The sequence below is a fragment of the Gallinula chloropus genome (assembly GCF_964237585.1).
Source record: "Gallinula chloropus genome assembly, chromosome: 20".
In the NCBI taxonomy this organism is placed as follows: domain Eukaryota; kingdom Metazoa; phylum Chordata; class Aves; order Gruiformes; family Rallidae; genus Gallinula; species Gallinula chloropus.
Genome location: NC_140105.1, coordinates 1,615,191 through 1,629,872, shown reverse-complemented (window position 1 = coordinate 1,629,872; position 14,682 = coordinate 1,615,191). Strand labels below are relative to the sequence as shown.

Genomic DNA, 14,682 nt, shown 5'->3' with positions numbered 1-14,682 from the left:
ATGTTCTGGGTCCTGAAGAGCTGTCATTTCCTTTATCAATAATTAGGTACAATCTGCTATTTGATGTTTTTCATAGAGTTAGGATGGGGTACTGTGATTCTGTACCATAGTTAGAAGATTCATGCTCTGTCAAATGCCTGGGATGTGAAACAGTGTTATGAGGGTAAGACAAGTTGACCAGTCTTCTAAACTCAATACTTTAAAGAGCTTTATTTTAAATTTCCAACACTGCATGTACAACTGAAACATCTGAAATAAAGTATTCTTTTGTGAGGTTGCCCATGGCTTTCTGAACAATAAATGTCGAGATTTTTAATTTCTGTTTGAAAAATAACATTGTGTACTTGTAGAAATGTCTTTGAAGAAAATGGAAATGTCTTATCCTCTAGAATGCAAAACAGGATAGAGAGAGAGAAAGAAAAGAGAGGTTTTCACGTCTTCTTCTGATGCATCATATAATTGTTTAAAAATGAACAAAATTAACTGTTCATGATGTAGCACATGACAGTAAATCCAAGTTGGACCTGCAGGTTTTTTTGATAAATTTATGTCTGACTGTTTACACAATGACTTCCAAGTTGTGCAGGAACTGAAAGCTTAGCAGCTGAAATCTATACAGCTGTAAAAAACCTCTCATCTTTTTACTTCTGATTATGGCTCACTGTGACCCTGGCAATATCCACTTTTACAGTCATTACAGTGTTTATGTGTCTATTAGTAGCTGCAAAACTATTCTTTATATTTTATCTTCCTTCTTGGTTCCTCTGCACATGTTAATTAAAGAGGATGACTTGGATTCCAGTATGCTGGTTCAAAGATCACACTTGCAGTATATCATCCTCTCTGTCAGTTTTACGTCTTGTATTTTGTTTCACCTCTAAGGGTAATGGCATCTGGGAAGGCAACAGACTCAAGACGGAATGACAGATGACTTGTTTTTCTGTTCCCTGTATCTTGAACTTCCCTATCAGAAACCTGGTGATAAAGGACCAGCTTCTACAACACATGGCTTTCATCTGCATAGTTCAGGAAATAGCATCTCACACATATACTCTCCACGGTGGGACCATGAGGTACCAAAGCCATCCTGGGCCCCTGACTTCTTGAGAATGGGGAGACTCTAACCAGACTGGACACAGGTTCTATCCATCACATGTCCGGAAAAATGACTTGTCAAGGCACAACATTTCTCCTCACTTTGCTGTATAAGAGGGGAAGTGCTCCTTTTATTCCTATCCTGATTCTCAGCCTAACGGACACTCAGGATAAAGAGCAGTAAGTGAGCTATTCCTCCTTTGCATAGGATGATTTGGCCTAAAGCTCCCCATTCCGTCTGCTGAAGTGAGACTGATTCTGTTTGAAGTGTTAAAACCCAGTCAGAAGACAGCAAAGGACAGTCACAGGAGGGATCTTCAGTCCCAGCAAGGAAACACTGCTCTGATTTTCAATATCAGATTTCCTGCTGTTGAGGAGACTGAGGAGAAGCAGGGCTGTGGTCAGATAAAGGCTTTTCTAATCAATGTCACTGTCATACACTTAATTTCTAGGTGTAAAACAGTTGGAGTAATGTCTACAGTGAACCTTCCAAGCCATTACTTGTGTTTTAACATCTGACACTTTCAAGAAAAGATTGTCTTGAGATTCTCTGGCAATTACCTGATTCTGCATTTGCTTACTCAGAGTTGAGGATGTGAATATCAACAAGTGTGAGACATTTACAGGTCAGTGTTCTTTTCTTACTGTGCAGGAGTTCCACGCTGCTGGCCCCTCTGTTAGCTGCACCTGGCCATCAATAGTCCTCATGGCTGTGTCAGGGTTACTTTGCTAGCTCTACGTCTGCAGAAAAAGCTTCCCAAATGCTCCTACATCCCTTTGTGTTGAGGCTTCATTCACACAAAGTTGTGACCTTGCAGTGTACAAACCAACTGTTGACTCTGGATGTGTTTGTCTTACAGCAGATTACAGCAAATCTGGAAGTCACTGAACGGGAGAAGCCGCCTGCCAGGACATAAAGGATAGGGGAGAGGAAGTTATAAAATCTTTGTGATCTGTCTGGTTTAGAATTCTCTGTGTTCTTATACACTGTCTTCATAGTGGGATCAGGTCTGGTGGCATAATAGTCCTATGACAGTATTAATTTCATCACCTTAACAAAAATTATTTGTGCAGAGCAGTTGGAAACTTTTGGTCAGTTCAGGGTCCTGGCTTAACCAGACATCTCAGAAACTTTAGAAAAAGGAAGAAAATAAAAAAGTGGTAATAAAAAAAGAAGAAAATAGGTCATAGTTTGGCAGGACTCAAAATAGTAATAGAATATAAACCCAGAAAAGATTAGTTTACTATGCTATTAAATTATATTGATTTGGTACCCAAGTCTTGTCTAGGAAAGTCCATGTGATTGCTCCACTTAAAAATGTATGGAAGGGAGAGTGACCAGGGATTAGGAGTGGCCTGCACATGAAGGACACTACATAGAACAAGGCACTTCTTTTTTGGAATGGGAGTGACTGCTCTCAAAATTTTTTATCTGGTCTCAAAATTCCTGGGTGAATAATATCAGGCATGCAAAGCTGAATATGGAAAAATATCTAAGGGACACCCGGTTCCAGTGAAGTAGTTTTTCCTGGAATACACAATTGAATTGTAGAGAAAAATTCTGCAGAACACTGTGTAGGTTAAAGGGTAAATGAGTTAGAAAGAATTAACATGGAGGGGGGGGGATGTATGGTTGGGTTTTTTGGTTTTTTTTAAATATGTATAACTTTAATAAAACTTTAGACTAATTTTTGCAGAATAGGTCCATCAGAAGCAATTACTCATACTATTCCTGCCAGACCATTCTGTTTAAATTTCTAAACTACTAACTTTGTTGTTCTCTCTGGACTCTATCCAACTCTGGCTGGCCCAAGAGAATTATACTTCCTACTGGTTGTTTTAAAAAAGTGATTTACATAAACTGTTGTGAAACTCAACTGATACAGCTGTTTATCAAAAACAAAGGATTCTCTTTATGTTGAGGTAAATTCAGTTTGGTAAATTAGGATAGTTATTGTCACTTCCTGCATTCTTTTTGGAGCTTCCTCAGCACAGCATCCTTGCTAATCATCTCTGTTCTGGGGGTTTGATAATCAGTCACACAGACCCTTGCTTGAAATTATGTTATTTAATGCTTTATTGTATTGTATGCTTCCTGTTCAGAAGGACCTTGACAGGCTGGAGAAGTGTGAAGACAGGAATATAATGATCCTTAGCAAAGAGACACAGGCATAATGTTCAGAGGTTAGTGTCAGGCAATCCAAGGGAAGTTAACGATCCTGGGGGAAAGAAGGGTTGTACATACTTGTGTATTTTAGCAACAACAAAACCCACCCCAAAATAAAACCCAAAGATTGTTCCTGCAGAAGAGGATGTGCTTATGAATGGAAATACAATAGGATTGCATTCAGTCTGATAATCCACATGCTGTAGCTATTCAAGATTTAGCTATAGGATGTGCAGGGACTGTCCTGAAAGAGCCAGGAATGTTTGGATGAGAAAACTAGAACAAGTAGGGTCCTGCCAACAATTGACTTTCTGCCATTTCTCTTTCCACCTGAGCATGGTTGGACTCCACTGGCTCTACAAGCAAAACACAGCACAGCCAAAGCGAAGTGGCTGATTGAAAGCCACCTTTGGATATAGAATATCCTGCACAGCAATGCAGTGTGAGGAAGGCACTGGAGGGCTGACATTCCCTACAGAGGAGGGGGAATTTGAGTATGCTGAAAATAGATCCTTCTTGAGATGGAGATCAGGCAGCTGCCTCACTTTCTGCCAGCTCCAAAGATATGTTCCCTTCCCCCATTCTGAGAAGGGCCAGAAAGCAGAGAGAGGTAATTTCTGCAGTTCGGACAAAATAAAGCCTTGAACATCTCCAGGGAGGGGGAATCCACCACCTTCCCAGGCAACCTGTTCCAGGGCCTCACCACCCTCGTGGCAAAGAATTTTTTCCTAATATTCAATATAAATCTACCTCCTTCCAATTTAAAACCATTCCCCCTTGTGCTATCACTAAATTCCCTTTAGAGTCCCTCCCCAGCTTCCTTGTCAGCCCCTTCAGGTACTGGAAGGTCACTATAATGTCTCCCCTGAGACTTCTCTTCTCCAGGCTGAACAATCCTCTCAGAATGTCTCCACAGGGGAAGTGCTCCAGCCCTTTAATCATCTTCATGCACCTATCATATAAAATTAAAATATTATATACTATATGCAACATGTAATATTATAATATTATGTATTATAATACTGATCATAGGAAGGGTATTCCTTCCTGGAAACTGGGGATACCTACATAGAGATGGGCTACAGGATTCACATTTAGCTTGTGGATGCACCACAGCATGCCTGCAGACTAGTAGAGATGAGGCAGGAACTCCTGAGGTAACAGGAACCAACAGGGAAACACTGGTAAAGCACATCCTCTCCAGCCAGTCAGTCAGCATCACTGGGTGCCCAGGTGAAAGGCCTCTATGTAAACACATACAGAACGGGGGAAAAACAAGGGGAGTTAGAGATGTGCACATGTCTGCAGGGCTGTGATCTTGTTGGCATCACAGAGATATGATGAAATGACTGACATGCCTGGAGTGTTAGGATGGAGGGATACAGGCTGTCTAGGAAGGACAGGCAGGTGAGATAAGGATGGGGTCTCACCCTAATGGTCAGTGACAGGCTGGAGTCCATGCAGCTTCATCTGGGGATGGATGAGGAGCTTGACCAAGTGCTTATGGTTCAGCATTAAAGGGAGCCAAAGGACAGGAGACATTGTAGTGGTCTGAACAGGCCACCAGACCAGGAGGACCGAGCAGATGTGGCCTTCCATAGACAGATAGGATGTCACAAACTCGGTCCTACTGGGGGACATCAACCACCCTGATATCTGTTGGAGACACAATGCAAAAAGCTAAAATGTAGGAATCCTCAGAACAAAAGTGGACACCTGGCTACCCAGGAGAAGGCTGAGGTACTCAATGACTTTTTTCCTTCAATCTTCACCAGAATCACAGAATTCTAGGGGTTGGAAGGGACCTCAAGAGATCATCGAGTCCAACCCCCAAAGAAAGGGTTCTAGTCACACTGCCCAAGTCACAGAAGGCAAGGTCAGAGACCTAGAGAATGAAGAACCACCCACTGTAAGAGAAAATCAAGTTTGAGTATTAAGAAATCTGAAGGTGCACAGGTCCATGGCACGTGATGAGATACATCCAGGGGTCCTGAGGGAAATGGAGGATGAAGTAGTTCAGCCACTCTCCACCATATCTGAGAAGTTGTGGCAGTCCACTGAAGTTCCCACTGACTGGAAAAGGGGAAATATAAACCCCATTTTAAAAAAAGGAAGAAGGAAGACTTGAGTAATTACAGGCTGGTCAGTCTCACCTCTGTGCCTGTCAAGATCATGGAGCATATCCTCCTGGAAACTAGGCTCAGGCACGTGGGAAATAAGGAATGACTGTTGGTGGCCAATATGGCTCCACAAAGGGCAAATCATGCCTAACAAATGTGGTGGGTTCTATGACAGGGTTACAGCACTGGTGGATAAGGGAAGAGTGACAGACATCGTCTACCTGGCAAAGTGTTTGACACTTTCCCACACAATATCCTTGTCTCTAAATTGGAGAGTTGTGGATTCAATTGAAGCACCACTCTAAGGATAAGGAATTGACAGGACAGTTACATGCAAAGAGTTGTGGTCAGTGGCTCAATATCCAGGTGGGGATGAGTGATGAGTGGCATTCCTCAGTGGTCAATTTTGGGACTGGCACTATTATATATAAACATTGCCAGTGACAAGGAAAGTGATGTTTTAGAACTGCCTGTTCCTGTGCTTTTAGAAGGTGGTACTGAAAAAGTGACCAGCATTGATGGACCCCAATGCTTTCAAAAGGAGCTACCTAGGGGACCTTACCAACTCATTCCCTGAGCAGCCCAAAATCTGCTCTCCCCATAGCTAGTGTTTGGAGGCAGTTTTCCTCCTCTCATGAAAGATTTAAATTCCACTACTTCATGTTCACTATGGGCAAGACAGACACCTATGACCACATCCCCCACAAGATCTTCTCTGTTCATAGGCAACAGATGTAGGATGGCACCTTTCCTTGTTGTTTCTCTTAATACTTGACAAAGGAAATTACAATCCAGTTGCTTTAGGGATGTCCTGGACCTGTTGCTGTTAACTGTGTGGTGTTCCCAGTTAATGTCTGGCAAGTTGAAGTGACCCATAAGGACAAGAACAGTCAATCTAGAGGTGTCTCTGACCTGGTTCTGGCCAGGCCAGTTACCTCCCCAAGAAGTCAGCACAGGTGAGCTGAGTCAGCCTGGGCTGTTTTCCACACCACCTGATATCACTCTACTATAAAAGGGGCAGGTAGGGAGGGGTATTCCTGGGTGCCTCCAGGGCAGCTGAAACGTTGCTGGGCCATCAGGTTAGTCCTTGCATTGGTGCAGTACTCTGTCCTTGTTGGGTCAATAAGGTACTCTCTGTTATCACTGGGTGTAAGTGAAACTTGCTGCAGGCTGTTCTTGCTCTCCATTTGTGGTGATTTTGTCAGTAAACTGTCCTTATTCAACCCATGGAGGTTTTGCTTCTCCCCAGGGAGTGAGCAAACAGCATGTGGTGCTCAGCCACTGCTTGGGGCTGAACCACCACAGTCTCTTAGTTCCTTGAAGCATTATTTGTTGGTGTTGTTATTCTGGCCTGGTAGTCTATAGTAAACAACCAGAGCAACATCCCCTTGATTTGTTTGTCCCTTGATCCTTGTTGTCTGTGGGGTCAGAAATCTGTACCTGGTTCTGTGGATTTGTGTGGCAGCTTTTTAAATTAAAAACAACATTCATCAACCACTCTGTTAGTGCTGGGGAGCTGAGCAGTTTAACTATGAGTGTTTTGAAGAATCCCACACTGTCTTTGGTCACCTGGTAATTTTGCTTGATGCCCATACTTGTGTATGGAATCCAGTCATGCATCCACTCCCTCTCATTGCCCTCTCATGGTTTTTCTAGGCTTTATCTTATATCTGGTAGCTGCCTCCTCTCCAGCTTGGAGGCTTCAGAGCTGACTGGGCACTTTCAAATGCTGAAAGACATTTGGGGTGTCTGTGCTGGGTGACACTGAACATCCTTTTGGGTGGAAGGGACCCTTGTCGGATGCTTGAAAATATTTCTCATTCTGATTCATGTTTGTGTTAAAGAGATGAAAAGGCTGTCTGTCTGCACAGTGTACATGAAGTGTATGATGTACTCCTCAAAATGAACTTGCATATACTGGGGGAACCCAGAGGATCTGGATTGGGTATGAAAATCCCTTGGCTCAGCGATTCCAGCACAAACACATCTCTGAGGACCCCAGTTGAAGTGCCTATTTTTATGGTTATAGATATCACAGCTCTCAGGGTTCAGGTTTCAGAAGAAAGAATCTAATTTTTCGCTGACATTGTAAAATTCGAGGGGGAGGTTAGAAGTCTCTGGGGAGTAAGTGAAGCATTTGGCTTCACCAGCTGCACAGGGAACATGATCTGGGCCAAACATAAGAACTCGAGGATTTATGCATTTGTTTTAGGTGCTGGAAGTTCATTTAAAGTGGTAGTTCACCTTCCAGCCCTACTGGTGTGTGCCTGCCCCACACCAATTATGGTATTCTATCATTTCTCCTCAGGATTGGCCTTGCTGTTGCTGTGCAGGGTCCTAGGAGGGAATTGCTGGGAGAATGTGTAGATGGATTAGATTTTCCTCAGAGAACTATGGACATTACAGACCACGACCCTTTTTCCTGCTTAATCATAGGAGTTCTCATGTAAGTGTGTAAAACAACATTCACAGCTCTCTCTGGTAAGAAAAGAGCTTTCTGTGTGCTGGGGACTAAATGTTTTCCTCTCCTTATGTGGCAAAAGTGTTTCACAGAGCAAGATTTCTCCACTGCTGCTTTTACACTGGGATGTGGACTAATTTCTTTCTTTGGCATCAGAAGTGTGGCTGTGGAACTGCAGAAAATGTGTCCTTCTATCTAGATGGGCTAGGACTTGCCTGTTCTTTGTGTAAACAATAGGAAGGAGGTCTCCTTTATGGCATCAGATTTCCATAGGGAACCAGGACTAACGTGTTGGGGTCATGAGGAATGTTTGCAGCAGCATGTCTGTCTCTAAGCCTTCAGTATCAGGGGCCCTAAGAGGCAGTAACTCAGAAAATTTATGGGAGAAAGTTTTATTCTGTTTGTCAATGTTATTATTGACTATTTCATTTAGCAGCCTGTTTCATGCTCAAATGAGTTCTGTCCTCCTCCTGCTCAGCCAGGGATGCTCCATCAGTGCCACAGAAAACAGCACCTTTGCAGTGGTCACAGAGGTATTGCAGTATCCAGGATCTGTGTCATCAGGAACTTGGCAGTACACTAAAAGCCTGGGGAAGACCAGGCTGTTGTTGACAGTAGCTTGCACTTAGCTCAGGAAATTACTCTGGGCTTCCATCAGCTCACTGTAGCCAGAGCAGGAGTCCCCTCATGCCTTCAGCTGAGATGTCCATGCAGCAGTCCTGCCAGCGGCAAAGGGATTGTTAACATGCCCAGGAAACAGTCCACACATGCAATGGCTGCTTGGATTGTTTAGGAACACCCTGTGGCATGGCATCTATTAAACAGTGGATTATCTGCATAACAAGGAAGTTTGGCACCTAAGAGTTTGCATTCTGTTCTATGCAAAGCATTCAGGCTGCTTCCAGCATAGGTCAGCCACACAGGAGGCATCAGCAGAGGAAGAAGTCCAGAGCCAGGCCAGGGTACAGACCAGATGCTGCTCCTGACACAGCTTTGCCTTCTAAGAAAGGTGGAGGGTGAGGAAAGGGGTGTAACTCAGGAGAAAACCCAGTGAAAGTATTTCTTGAATGGTGACTGTCACAATTCAGATAACAGAAAAGAGCCCCTTTTGGCTGTGAACAGGTGTGTGGGAGTGTGTGCATGTGGGAGTGTGTCTGTGGCATTGCACAGGGGGTCCCATACATCCCTAAATTTTCTATTGCCTTGAGATGAATGGTGTGCCATCCCTCCTGGAGCAGTGTCCTGAATGGGCAAAGCTGGCTGGCCTATGGCAAAATGCTTTTACCAGTAGCCCTCTGAGGGCCTTTTGCACTGGACACTGATCCCAAACATGCCACTTCGGTTGGTTCCTCTGCCTTTTATTTGTATAGATTTGCTTTCCCTCAAGCTTCCTCCCTGTCAACACTGAACAAGTATCACATGTGGCTGAGGCAGAGAAGGAGCAATGAGGTTTGTATCTTCCCAGCCAGGCCAGCCAGAGGAACTTTCCAAATATGCTCAACATCCACTTGTTGTCTCAGGCAGTGCCAGAGTATTTTGAGCAGCAAAAGCCCCTGCAGCCCTGACATCTGGAGGTGGTCAGATGGCTGGCTGGAAAATGCTCCTTTCCTGACCTCACAATGCTCAATGCCTGACTGTTCTCCTCTTTAACATCCTTGTTCCAGGGCTGTTTCTTGTCACAGAACAGGGCTGCATCTGGCACTGTGACAGAGGCAGGACCACTGCAGTTCCCAGCCCCGGTCCAACCAAGCAGTGAGGCTGAGCTTGTATTCCTAGAAGGCACCTCACTCACACACACATGCAGAGCACATGTGTGCAACACATGTGGACATAGACACACAGCTGGCCATGCAGATCAGCACAGGGGAACACACTCAGAGCTCATGCAAATGCCAACAGCACCAGTGTCCTCATCCCATTCCCCTTTGGCAGTTCAGGATGGAAGGTCTTGTAGTGGCAATAGGGTTACACATACATACAGAGTGAACCTCTGGTCAATGGGCATGGACATCCACTGTGCCCAGTCCAGTGTCATGGGATCCTGGTCTCCCTGATGTGTTCCTCATAGCTGTGTAAGCAGACAGCTCTGGAAATCCTTCCTAATGAGGGACTGGACAGGGGTTAGGTGTCTGAAGGAATGGGAGGACTTTCCCTCTTCCCTTGAGCAACCTGGGTTTGACTACCTACTCCTGTTGTACAAAGCAATGTTTTGCTGCTTTGTTTATGGGTATAATTTTTTTGGGGTATTGTTCCATCCCTTCTCTTACACTTCTGATAACTACCATTGCTTCTTCTGTAGTCCAAAATACTGACTCCCCATATCCTGTGAGTTCCACCTTGTGGAAACCTGCAGTTTGTGTTTTTAATGCCTGAGCCCCAGTGGGGACCAGATGATCAATCACATTGTGCAAAGAAGCAAATGAGCTGGGGCTGAATATTCCTTCCCCTGTGCTGGACTTGGATTCAATGGGTAAGTTCCTGATGATGGGGAGTTCCATTCTTGCATTTGGAGATGGGGTTTGTGCCTGATCCTAAAAATATGATAACATTTATCATTTCCTCACTTCAGAAAAGGAATTGGACCACCTGGATTCTCCTCCAGGTCCACTCCTGTGAGTTAGAAATCAAAGCCTTTGGCTGTGCCTGTATGGATGTGCCATGGGATTTTCTTTCCCAAGCTGCTTATGATAATGTATGATTGCAGGAATTATATGGCCGGTTTGTGCTGTGGCTGCCCTGTGCCCCTGGGTGTCAGAAGGTCATTTAGCACTGCACACCTGTGCTGCTCTGACCCAGAGGCTGTACTGGCTTCTTTTTAATTTCTACCTGGTCTTCCTTTCATGGAGAGTCTAATTCTTTATGCATGGAATTAATTCCTGGTTTGTAAGGCATGACTAAGCTACAGAAGCTGTGCTGCTGCTTATGAAGAGTACGTTCTTTCTTGCTCTGTTTTTAGTAGCACCTGGTGATATCAAAATCACACGTGCTGGGATGTATTCTCAGGCTCCCTCCTGAGTCCTCCTTAAAGCCTCATGGAGCATTTGCTATTTCCACTTCTCTGTCACTTATTTAAGCACTGGTTGTATACCCTGGAAAATGATTTGGGTTCTTCAGATTTTAATCCATTTAGCAATATTGGCTGAGTGCCATCTGTTCCTTGTGCATTGTTACTCTTCTGTTTATTCCAAAACATCTTGTAAAAAAACAACAACTAGGGAATATCCCCAATTGCTCTGTACTGAAAAAATCAACTTTTCTGCAGAGTTACTCTTTCCTTTGCTCTTTCACAGCTTTATCATCTACTGGTATTTGAAATGCTCCTGAAATCTTCAATGCAGCTAAAGATCTGCCAGCAGCTCCTATGTGGTTTCTGCTAATCCAGAGTTAGCTCCACAAGCTGCTTTGATTTAAAAATAATTTTTCTCTTAATTACATTGCTATACCAAGAATAAGTATCATTTTTGTTGTCACAGATGAGTAGATGTCTCTGAATGATCAACATAAAGAACCAGTATGATTTCAGACAGTCTCTGCCAGCCTTACAGGAGCAATTTTGCTCCTCCTTTATGAACAATAGTTTTTCTTCTTTGCATGTAGTTGTACAAGACATGAGTCTTGTCAGATAAATTAAGCTGTGATTCTGAAAGAACTAAAACAGGAAAAAAAACCAACTCCAAAACAAGAAGAAACTCCCACAAATAAAATAGTCAGACCTTATATATCTATATATTATTCAGTACAACAGTTTATTTGAGAAACATTCCCTGGGGGATTTGCAACTTGCAAGTGCTGTTGTTGGCCGTGCTGTCAGCATGAGCAAGGCATGCTAGAGGGATCAGTGTACGCTGTGGACCTGGATGAACCATCTGACAGGGAATGCCCAGCCTCAGCCACTGCAGGATTCCTGCTGCCCTCTGTGTAAAATGAGAGCTCCCAAAAAAGTTGGGGCCAAAGAAACAGAATTGCTGGAACACTGAATGTTCAGAGGAAGGCTGCTCATCCCAAGACTTCCCAAAGTTGAGATGCAGCTGGACGCTGGACTCTGGAGATGGTAGGACAGTTTGCTTATTAAAGTGTCTCTTTGTCCTACTGATTAATGAAATGCATGCTTTTAATGTTCCCTGCAGAAGGTGTCTAGTCCAAAGGGGTTTTGTTATGCTACATAGTTTAAAAAAATCCATAATAGATGAGACATAAGAATAGAGGTATTGATTTTTTTTGAGGAAAACAGATTGGTGAACAGAACTACCAGGAACTCAAAGATCTTCAGAGGAAGATACACGATGTGGGTACAGGGCAATTTGAGCCCTTCATGATATTGGTCATGGTGAAGACAAGCATTTCTGGGCTTGGAGTTACTTGTGGTGACTGCCCTGTTCCATACACCAAAGCATGGAGGTACTGTGAAGATCTATGTCTCCTAATTGTACTCTCTTCACTTTGCTCCAATGCTTTTGTGATGCAGTTGTAGTGTAGCTTAATGATATAAAGGAGTCTCACATAAGTATGTACAGTGTTTCATGCTTATGTCTTACAGAAGAGAGGGCAGGAAGAGAAAGAATGGGTCTCCAAAGATAGTTCAGCACCACTTAACTGTGAAGTTGAGAGGGTAAAAAAATGCTTATGCAGGTTCTCAATGAATGTCAAAGTCACACAGTTACTTAGGCTCCATCAAAGTTTCCAACAAATATCAGTGCAGAAGAATTGGAGAGTGGGTCCTGGATGAGGGCATGACATTAAGAGTGCTCTTTCCATCACTTGCCAAAGCAGCTGAGGAGCTCCTGTTACAGAGCAGGTGAATGGAGTGAGAAGACTGGGTAGTCTCTGGGAAGAACAGGCCAAAAGAGACAACAGGTGGTAGAGGGAGTTGAAGAAGAATGACTTGGATTGAAGGGAAATTAGAGTTACAACAACAGTGTAAGCTTGAGAAAGCACCTGCTCCCCTAGAAAAGGTCTGAGAACATGTTGATCAATTGCTGGCAGATAATAGAGGTGCCATAATGCCAGCTGATTAATATGGTTTTGATGCCTTGCTTTTAGGGCTGTGAATAGAAGGAACATGCATATAATCCTTTCTCTGAGCTGTGGCTTTGAGAAGTCTATGTTCTTAGGTACTGTCACAAATTACTTATCAAAACCCCAGTTTGACCACCCAGAACATGTCTTGGCAACACAGTAAGGTGCAAGCATTTAAATACAGAACTATTGTAGGTTACCTTGTGTAACCTTTTTTCATGCCTGTTTCCCCCTCACCTCCGTGAGGGCTTGTTCACAAAATCAAATTACCCCTAGGAAAAGCAGATTTTCTCTATGTTCATCCTAAGGGTGTCCTCTTTGATTTCAGTGGTTCTACATTGCAATATTGAGTCATGGACATAGTCCATCCTTCATTTAGGCCTGATTTTTAGCTACATATGGCAGGATTCTTTCAGCATGGGACAAAGATTATGAATTGTTTTGTAATAATATGATTGCACATACAAAGAGAAGGAAATTCTGAACATTACCAAGAGCACTTGAGGATGGAAAAAATGTCCTGCCTAGCATAAATTCTAATACTCCTTTCCCTCTCTAGCGAGTCTGCCATGAAGTTCATCACTCTTGAATTCTGTGTCTAAAATAACACCAGTTAGTTTGCTATGCAATGCCCAATGTGTAAACTCACTTCCTCCACTCAAGAGTTCTTTGCATCCCTGTGTTCTTCTGGAACCAGCACTGTTGGCAAGAAGTCTCTGCAGAGAACTTCTTTATGCAGGTCAGAAATACTTTCTCCATGTGTTAGGGCCTTTTACAGGTCTGATGCTTCTGTGCTTGGGCAGCTCACCACATTCTTTTGTGTCCAAGCTCTTTAAGGTCAGAGATCCATCAGCTCTAGTGAAGCTCATCAGCTGCATCTATTTTAATCTTCTCGTAGAGATGCTCCCTCATACTTGTTATGGACCCATGTTTTCCCCAAGATCAGTTACCTTTGCATCAGCACTTCTCAGGTCACTGTCAGTCTGACTCCAGAAATAGTGTGTCAATGCAAAACGACTCCTGTCCTCCAGCAAATGACAAAGTGAGGAGAAATTAGTTTTCCTTACCCCTCCCATTAATATTCCACTCAGAGTCCAAGATCGTGCTTTCTGGGACAGCTGGTGGCCTGGCCACATCAGCCCAGTGCCATGTGTGGGACTTCTCTCCATTTCCCACACACACAGTTCGAAGCAGGCAGTCAGACCAAGATGATGTCAAGGAGCCCACAGTGTTACCTTTCATCAATTGAGGGTTTAGGAAGAAATTCTCAAGCCCTAACTTCTGAGAGGGAGAGGTGAGCCAAATGTTTTCATGGGCTTGTACTGAGCCACCCTGTCAGCAAACTGGCTTTGGAATCAAGCTTTTGGGATGGTTTCTTTGCTTGTTTGATTAAAGAAATGTGGGCTTTAGTACAAACAAAACCCATCAGCCTCCTGTCAGTGTGTGGAAGCAAAGGTTTGGTCTGGAGAGAAAGCCTCCTGCCTATTTCTTGGGAGCATACTGTGGGAGGAGAGAAAGGAGAGGGTGGGCACCCTGCTTTGGTGCCCAGGTATCCCTGGCATTGATGCAGCTGTCACAGCTTCACGCATGAAGGTGCTGTGTCTCAGGAGCATCACTGGCAGTGACACAGGAGTCAGCACAGGGTGTCATCTTTTCCTTAAATATATTTAGCTGCTGCTGATCGAAGTCCTTCCATATTTAGTTAGAGCATGGGAGAATTCATGTGATGCACTAATGTGTGGTGCTGCCAGAAAGGCTGTTACATATCCTGAACTGCACTGCATCTTCCTGGGCAGGTAACTGGTCAGTTGACTGTGTTAAGG

General features: G+C 43.8%; 1 protein-coding gene across 8 annotated transcripts in view; it reads left to right on the top strand.

Moving 5' to 3' along the window:
* Positions 1 to 7,657: 7,657 nt before the first annotated feature.
* The window catches only part of LOC311199294 (uncharacterized protein), a 62,478-nt gene continuing 55,453 nt past the window's right edge, over positions 7,658 to 14,682 (top strand). For all 8 annotated transcript variants that reach the window (XR_014617743.1, XR_014617744.1, XR_014617745.1 and 5 more), the window contains exons 1-3: positions 7,658 to 7,828; positions 10,143 to 10,313; positions 10,413 to 10,455. The gene's annotated coding sequence lies outside the window, so the exon portion shown is untranslated. The remainder of the gene's footprint in view (positions 7,829 to 10,142; positions 10,314 to 10,412; positions 10,456 to 14,682) is intronic.